The 7,874-nt window shown below is 30.7% G+C and overlaps 1 pseudogene; it reads right to left on the reverse strand.

Moving 5' to 3' along the window:
• Positions 1-6,286: 6,286 nt before the first annotated feature.
• On the reverse strand, positions 6,287-7,351 carry LOC149547186 (L-aspartate oxidase 2-a, chloroplastic pseudogene; annotated as a pseudogene).
• Positions 7,352-7,874: the final 523 nt, after the last annotated feature.

Below are 7,874 nucleotides of genomic sequence, written 5' to 3' on the forward strand. Positions count from 1 at the left end.
AAAATAAGTGTAAATAATAATGTTATAAAGTGTGCATGGGATTAAAAGTAATAAATGATTAAAAATAGAAGTCAAGTGGAAAAAAATTAAATAAAGTTATTTAATAATTCATTTAATGTGCATGAAAAGATCAATGAAAGATAAAGCAAAGATAATAAAAGTTAATTTTGACTTTGAGTCTTGTGAGCAAGGAGTCCTCTCGGGTGAATGCACAATTAGTGCCCCGATTTAAGGAGAAAACTCCTTATCACAACTTTGGGGGGTTCATTTTTGAGGGAGGAAAGATTTGGGAAAGAATTTTGGGAGACAGGAATTTTGGGAGACATCTTTTGGCAGTGAATTTTAGAAGGGAATTCTAGGAAAAAAATTTAGAGAAAAGTTATTCTCTCACAGTTTTTGAGAATTTCGTATTAGCATCAGGATCAGGTAGGGTCTTGTGCTTTGATTGTTGATTAATTTCACAGTTACCCTTTCCTATCTTCTTCATCACTATGCATCTGATTGTTTCTATTTCATTACAATGAATCTTTCATGTTTTCATCTGGTTATGGGAGATTAAAATATCATTACAATCTTCCCTTAATAGAATAAAAATTTAGTAATTAAATCAAGATTTTGAGTTCGGATTAAAATGGGATTGAGAAATTTAAATTTGGAAAAAGGTTGATTTTGGAAATTATATATATATATATATATATATATATATATATATATATATATATATATGTTTGAGTTTAATTTTATTAATAAAGATTAAATTCAATTATATTTACATATTAAAAGATTAGGTGATGTTAAACTTTAATCATAATAGATTTTAATATATTTAAATTTGAAAAAAAAAAATTATATATAATATATATATTCTTTTACACATGGGGGGTATTGTTTTAATGTTTTAATTGATAATGAATAAAATAAAAATAAAATAATAAATAATAAAAAATTTAACCCCGTCCCAACTTACCTGTCGGCGGCTCTGCTACCACTGTCCACAGAGTACTACGTCAGTGGCAGTACAGAGTACTACCCACGGCCACAAGCCTCTACGACAGTTGCAGACCTATGGCCTACTGCGATTTTAAATCGCAGGCAGCCTTTCTTTTTTATAAATGCGTTTTTAATTCAATTTAGTTTATAAAATTTTAAATTAATTAAAATTTTAGTTTAGATTAAATATAATTTAATTAACATTTAATACAAATCTTTATTATTATTATTTTATAATTTTTTTAAAAAGAAAATATTAATATTAAAATTTATTAAATTAATTAACAATTAATGGATATAAATTAATAAAGGGGTTGTTAAGAAGATTATTTTATTTTATTAATTAGTTTATTCAAATGAAACTTAATTAAGTCTAATTAATATACGAGAATATATAGTGGAAATTAGACTTATAATGTTGACTTTAATAAAATTGAAATTATTTATATGGAAAGAATAATCATTATTATTTTAATAATTATCTATCCTTTGATTATTTTTAGCGAATTAACTTAATGGGGTAATTTTATATTTAAATTTGAATAGACGAATGGGCTTAACTATAAGAATTAAGATGTAATCTTTTAAAATCGAAAAAAAAAACTTACACTAGAATGGAAACTAGAAACCTTACTATAAATTAAAATATATGTGTTTTCAAGACTTGACCGAACTGAGAGATTATTTTGTTTTCCATGTGTTGTCTATGTTTGGGGTTTGGTTGGTCCTAGAGTGTTGACCAGTTTAGGATGTTTATTAGAGGCTTGGAGGCTATGCGATTGTGATATTATGATGATTTGTTCTTGATCTTTCTAAACCCAACCATGGTGTTGTTTTGATATGCTCTATGATGGATGTTTTTACTGTTTGTTATTGCTTTTCAGTTTCCTTGTGTGAAGCTGAGGTGTATATTTTTGAGTTACTTGACTTAACCATTTTTGAGTCATCGATCAATTATACTTGGGTTTCTTTTCAGTTGCCTTGATGGGATTGAAGTGTCTTGCTATGCTCTTGATGATGTCATGTTGTGACATGTTTGACTTGACCATTTTGGAGTCTTCGATCAGTACTATGATTTATTATTGGGATAGTTTTTGTTTGCTCATTGGAGAACCTTTGGATATTGTGACTTATCATTGATGTCTTCAGTTGTTGATAGAGAACTGTTTTGATCATTATGATTATTATTTGATGCTTATTAGTTGCTTATGGAGAACTGATGTTTTTGTTGTGGATTATAATTATGATTCTTTCAGTCGCTTGTATAGGATTGAAGTGATTTTATTATGTTTCTTGATTTGTGATTTCATGAGCCTAGGGTAGGTTATCTATGTGCAGTGTCAGAAAGTGGCTTGCAATGGGGGTCGGGGCCCTAAGATGCTACCTGGAGAAACCCATTGTAAGTTGTTTTAATAAGTGAAAAAATCTCACCTAAATACTGACTTAAATGAACCTAATAAGATAATTGTATGTTCTCTCCCATGCCTTGAGTGCTAGTACAGACTAGGATGGGGTAAAGAGAACACTTGATTATGACCTTGCATTTTGTAGTATGCCTCGTCAATATGAGACGATACTAGTGGCCGCAGGATCACAGGGGACCTAGGATTTCTAAGGGATTGCTCAGGTAACTTCCAACATGACTTTTGTGATGACACTTTCCTGCTTGCATAGTAGGTTTCCTGTGTGTCTTTGTGGTGCCTCTGGGTCTAGTTGTCTATCTATGTTGGAACCTTTGAGTTAGTGTACTTTTAGGATTTCCTAGACTTAGAGAGTACTTTTGTTTTGTGTTTTGATATCTTGTTTGGGACTTGAGACTATATCCTCAGTGCAGTGGGAGTGGGCCATTTAGGTTCCATGTGGTTGGGTGGTAGTGCTTTTTACTCTTACAATTGAGATCCGTCTGTGGTCACCGTGGTTGGAGCTTTCTTGGTTGGCATTTACCTTCATTATGTTCATGGATTATTATGATGGATGTTTTATCTTTTATCATGGATGGATGTATCATGTATGGTATATGGTTTCATTTATTTTACTGTACCTTGTACTATGGATTTGAGGATGATGTATCTCTATTCTTACATATGTATATTCTTTTAAGCCTTTCATACCCTATGACATGTATAGTGGATGATTGAGCATTGCGAATTAATTTGACAAGAGGCATTCGGAACAAATGTATATTAAATGGACATTGGACTTTCTGATTATTCTTTCATGTGGATGTGGTAGTTGTTAGACTTAGGATTAATTAAATTTAAATGTGACTCATCGTCTTGGGATCCTTAAGGAATGTAACTTGTTATGAATGTTTGTTGATGATTACATTTTATTGCTTTCACTACTATGTGTTTGATGTGTATGTTATACTTTCTTACTTTAAAAAAAAAAATGTTTAGTAAACTTAGTAAAACTTTAGGTTAATTCTTTTGGATCCCTTGGCGAGGCGTTACACCATATTTGGTGGGTTTGGAAAAAAAGCCATCACTATCCTATGTGTTATAATTAATATCATATGTTGCAATCATTCTATCACTTGTATACATGAACTTGTTTCCATTATAAAAATGTTTGTAGAAGTAATCGGGTTTTAAGTATGTAGTTATATGAGTCTACATTTTAATGGGCTTTGTATTAATGAATGGAAAAACTAGGTGGGGTATAAGTTGTAATAGAATCAATAAAAGTTTAATGACTTTTAGTTTCCATCCATTACCCCAAGTCCATAAAATATTCCATTGTGTAGTCCCCTAGTTTCTCTTTATCATTGATTGGTGTGAATCTATAGAGGAGAGAGCGATGAGCTTATGGTTAAAACACCACATCAAATTTGTGTACAACAAGGAACTGCACTATTCAATGCCTATTCATTCATGACTATTTATATTCTTACCTACCTTCAAAAAGCATAAACTATTTCTCGTCAAATGTCACTTACCTTTTTAAATCAAAACAACAAAAACCAAAAAAACAAGCAAACTCCATAATCATGGTCAATGGATGCTAAATGGATATATGAATTACATTAGAATGGGCATGCTGTATGGCTAGGATAGAGGCTTATGTTTTTGCTAAAACTTGGTGCTAAAAATTTTGCTACTCAAATGTATTAATGTTAATAGTGTTCTTAGGGTATAATTAATGGTGTTATTGTACATATTTTATGCAGTTTCAAGCAATTCAATTTTGAAATAAGATCTAGTTTCAAGTTACATAATTTCATTTTCAAATCACCTAAATCAAGTTTCAAATAATTTAGTTTTCAAATGCATAATCAGGCATCAAGAAATTTCATTTTCAAACCACATTAACTTAAGGCTATGCATGTCCTTACCTAGGCAATGTTGATGGTATTTTGACTTGTAGCATTAAATGAAAAATTCATTTTCTAGCCTCATGTTTGAATGGTTCCTTTCACATGCTGTCGAATATTGAAATGATTTGGTGTTTGTAATTTTATTTATTTTGGAATTCCTTGTTTTCATATGGCATCCTATAGACATAACCTATGTAGTTGGAATTCTATGAAAGCTTCCAAATCATTGGTACTTGATGGTTTCTCCCCTGCAGTTTTCCAACACTTCTAGGTGATATTTAAAGAGGATATCAATAAATATTCCAAGAAATTCTTTAGAACTAGCAATCTCCTTCAATGTTTCAATAGTACTTTAATTGTGTTTGTCCCTAACACTAGTAAAATTAACCTAAGTTTTTTATGTCAGTTAGTCAAATCTTCCATAGCCGCTAATCAAAACTTCAACCATTATTGTCGTTGGAGTATTTTGATGAGAAATTTGATGATTGGCTAGTGTGGTTGACATTTTGACATAGTTTTGGCAAAATATCATGGACAAAAAAGACCAATTTTGACAAGAATGCCATTTATTCAACACCAATTTGGTCAAAATTATTGTTGAAAGTTTGACCAGTACAAATGCTGGTTTCAACAAACATGTCATACATATAATGCCAACGTCATCAAAAATTTATTCGAATGTTCATTGAAAGTTCAACCAATGTAAAAACTAGTTTGGATAAGCAAGACATACATTTGATGCCAATTTTGTCAAAATTGGGTCACATGTTGGTCAAAATTTTGACCAATGAAAAATGATTGAAATATAATAATCAAAACAAAAACTCATATAAGTGAGATGATCCAAGGAAAAATAATAAATTTCCCCTACTAATGTATTATTGAAAATATAGGGAGCATGCAAACTGCTATAAGCCTTGTGAAATTGATCATTTAAAGAAGCAACTTTTTTATGTTCTTTCATTTTCACTTGAATGGACTATGATTACAATTTTGATGGTGAAATTGGAATACCAAAATTGTCTACAATCACCTTCTATAGAGTTCAAAGAATATGTAGGAAAATGTATAAACCAATGAAGAGCTTCATCTCACAAGGAGTGAAAGAAGAGCTTCATCTCGTGAGGAGTGAATGAAGAATGTGTATCTCCATAAAAAAATTATCCATTGCACAATGCATCCTCAAAAATCTTGGTATTTTATTCATCTATTGAATCAAGATCATTAATTTGAAACTTTAAAAAATAAATAGGTTCCTTGGCTTGTCATGGTAGTTAGTGAAAATCAATGGAGGGGTTGTCAACCAACCATGAACTACACCAAAGTTAGGTGACTAATATTGACACATATTCACACTAGTTAAGCTCAGTTTAGTTGTGTATTTGTGTATTTGAAATGTATGCGTTTTTCATATCATCTTAATATATTATCAAAATTTAATTCAACTACACACATTCATGATAAATAACAGTAAATATTGCATATTCTTCTTTGTAGTCCAATCTGAGGATTTGGGAGTTATGGATATCCCTCTCATCTTTGTGAGTTTGAAAATACGTACATGTCTCTCTACTTTGAGAACAAAATCCAATGAACCCATAATGCACAAATTAGCTCAACAATCATTTGGAAATGCATCAAATATTGAATACTACAAATATTCATTATAAATAGTTTCATTTATTCCATACTCTTCTTGGTAGTCCAACTAATGAATTTAAAGGTTATTATATCCCTCTCGTCATGAAAATGTGCAAATAGCTTGAATTTGTTTTTGAATCATATTACTTACAAGACTCAAAAAGAAAAAATATTATATTTAATGCATCTTTTTTCATAATTACAAGATAAAAGAATACCAATAAAGAACTTGTTACCATCAAACAAAAGACAAAGGCATCAACTTGAAATACATATGTCCACTCTAGTAACGACATAAAAAATGAATGCTCAAAAAATGTACACATTATAATATTTTGGTCAGACAAGATATTGTTTCTTAGTTTCATTTGAACTATCGCATTGGCAAATCAAATCCCCAAAAGAGTGTGTGAACTAGATATGTACTCCAAGTAGATTTTAATGTAGAATTGGGAAATATTATTGTGGGAAGCCTCTGGCTTTCCGTAAGGTCAGGAAACTCCACTCTCTAATGCAATCCCCTACTTTCTTGTCTCGTCTAGATTGGCACAGGAAAACAAGTTTCATATTTCACATACTTCAAGACTTACCACACATGGCTTCCACCCTTCTTTAAACATATGATGCTCCCATTCAAGCTCTAATTCTTCAAGACACTTTTGAGTTGTTTTAAGACGATTAATAAAATGAACAATTCCAACATAGTCCCATATGATCTTTTCTAACCTTTCCCATGTTAATGCTGTAATTTCCTTGATTTTATTAAGTTGTAACTTGACAAGTACAACTAGCACAATGGGAAAACGCCAATCAATTGATGCTTTGATGCCAACAATTGAACTAGAAAACTGATGCAATGATGGTTCAATAGCTCCTTGTTGAAACACTAGTGCTTCAATTAATTTGTTACTTGCAAATGTGTTTGCACCATGAAGTCATGTACATGCAACTTCGCTAGCTACATATAGAAGAACTATACATGTCTCTCCATGAAGTCCATCTTGCACTCAATCACACATGTAATGTGCATCTGGTATCATTGGTGTATGATTTCATGTTATCTCAAGTCCATGTCTCATACACTCTTCAATGTTAATATTTGGAAAATCAGAGAGAATTTCCTTCTTAGGCTTGTGGCTTATATCCAATAAAATAAATGTCTCATTCTGTATCTTTAACTGATCATCAGGACTCTGTGCCACAACATCTTTGAGTGAAACTTCTTCTCTATTATCATATATTGCCATGAATCTTTTTATAGCTTGATTATAAAGAATACCACTAGCTCTATGAACAACTTCAGATATTAAAAATGTATCTTCATGATTACAAGCTAATAGGTAGACCTTCATGAGCCAATGCAGTTGGATGGAACTATACAAACCAGAGATCGGAAGGGGCACACAATTATTTTTTAGCAAAATAAAGTAAAAGTGATATAATTCCAGCTGAATTTATTATTCATTAATTCTAATTCATAAACTAAGTAACAATATAATCTTACTCCATATTTTAAATTAATGCATGTCTCTATGTGTCGTTGCACCATCACCAATATAAACCTATTAAAGATGAATGTTGGAAAAATAAACATGATAACTACATATATTTGATCGCATCAGTAAAAACTGGAGGAACACATTAGAGATCTTTTAATGGTATTGATATTGAAACAAATCATTATGATAAAATAATTGATGCATTACATATAAATATCCAAAGCAATGTGAATACAAAATTAGGCTTTTTGTTTTAGTTCTAGGAAATAGATTATTTAAATTATATATTTTCCATCAATATTTATTGTCAAATCAATATGTGTTTCCAACTGATACATCTGATTTGACTAGTACAGCATTCAAATATTTCTTCATCATATTCGGGTATGCAAAAACTAACTAAATAGTCTCTCCATACATGTAATCCA

The sequence above is a fragment of the Cupressus sempervirens genome, chromosome 7 (assembly GCF_028749045.1).
Source record: "Cupressus sempervirens isolate cs-2001-9-10 chromosome 7, ASM2874904v1, whole genome shotgun sequence".
NCBI classification, from domain to species: domain Eukaryota; kingdom Viridiplantae; phylum Streptophyta; class Pinopsida; order Cupressales; family Cupressaceae; genus Cupressus; species Cupressus sempervirens.